Below are 1,066 nucleotides of genomic sequence, written 5' to 3'. Positions count from 1 at the left end.
TTTTGATTTTGATAAGTCACTTAGCCTCTATCTGTGTATTTCCTCATGTGTTTAATATACAGAGTATACTACATATAAATCCATGTATGTGAAAATTCTTTGTAAAGCATTATGGGAAGGCAATTTATTATAATTAGTAGTAGTGATCATAATAAGGGAGTACTACTCATATTCAGATATTTTAAAACGTTCTGTCTCACTGTGGTGAATTAAAGAGCACAGGGGATATTCCTTTGCTCCCAGCCCACCTGCTTGCTCATGTGTTGTGAACTGATGATTACAAGGGCCTCTCTGGTTCCAGAACATTGTGTTTTTTTTTTTTTTTGACCATACCCAGCACGTGTTTGATATATAAGAAACGCTTTCTCTCTATCCAGTCTGCTGGATTCAGCTTCACAGCTCCACAGCATAGGGAAGGGTCTCACAACTTTGGCATCTAAAATTTCTGGTTGAAAATTTTGATATACTCCTTTGTGAATGTGTGAACTAGATATGCCAGTTGCGGCAGCTGACCTTTGGAAGAGCAACTGGTCTGCGTGGCTGCACTGCTGAATATGCGTGGACTTGGCTAGTAGTGCTGCCAAAAATAATTATAATGTAGACAAAGTTTTCTTTTAATTTCTGTGTGTGTCTGTTTCCATGTTACTTTTTTCAAAACTGTTTTCTATGCTGGGTTTTTTTCTCCCTTTTAAACATACATCTGACACTTTTTAAAATAACCATCCTAGGAATTTTCTATTGGAACAAACTTGAAACACGGACTATCTTGCTTCATTCACTCCTGCTACTTCCTCCCTAGTTTGTTGTTATTGAATCAAAGCTTAACTTTTGAATGTTTTGTTCCCTCAGGACCCTACTCTTGGATACCTTATTTGGCACCCATTGCCGATGGCGCTGTGAAGATTGTATCTATCAAGTCTGAATACAACCTGGAAGTTCAGTGTATTGGTTTCTCGTATCACATCACATCAAGTGGCAATGTAGACCACGTACCATAATTTCTTAAATTATAGACAGTTTTTTGTTTGTCTAGTTTTGTCTTGGTAGACATAGATTCTACCTTGAT

At 37.3% G+C, this 1,066-nt stretch overlaps 1 pseudogene; it reads right to left on the bottom strand.

The window, feature by feature from the left end:
• LOC111819417 (olfactory receptor 11G2-like) overlaps nt 1-1,066 on the bottom strand; it is a 30,276-nt pseudogene that overhangs the window by 1,228 nt on the left and 27,982 nt on the right.

Source organism: Trichechus manatus, unplaced genomic scaffold (genome assembly GCF_000243295.1).
Source record: "Trichechus manatus latirostris isolate Lorelei unplaced genomic scaffold, TriManLat1.0 scaffold00639, whole genome shotgun sequence".
Classification (NCBI taxonomy): domain Eukaryota; kingdom Metazoa; phylum Chordata; class Mammalia; order Sirenia; family Trichechidae; genus Trichechus; species Trichechus manatus.
Note: the sequence above shows the minus strand (reverse complement) of the source record. Positions and strands in the feature narration are given on the sequence as shown.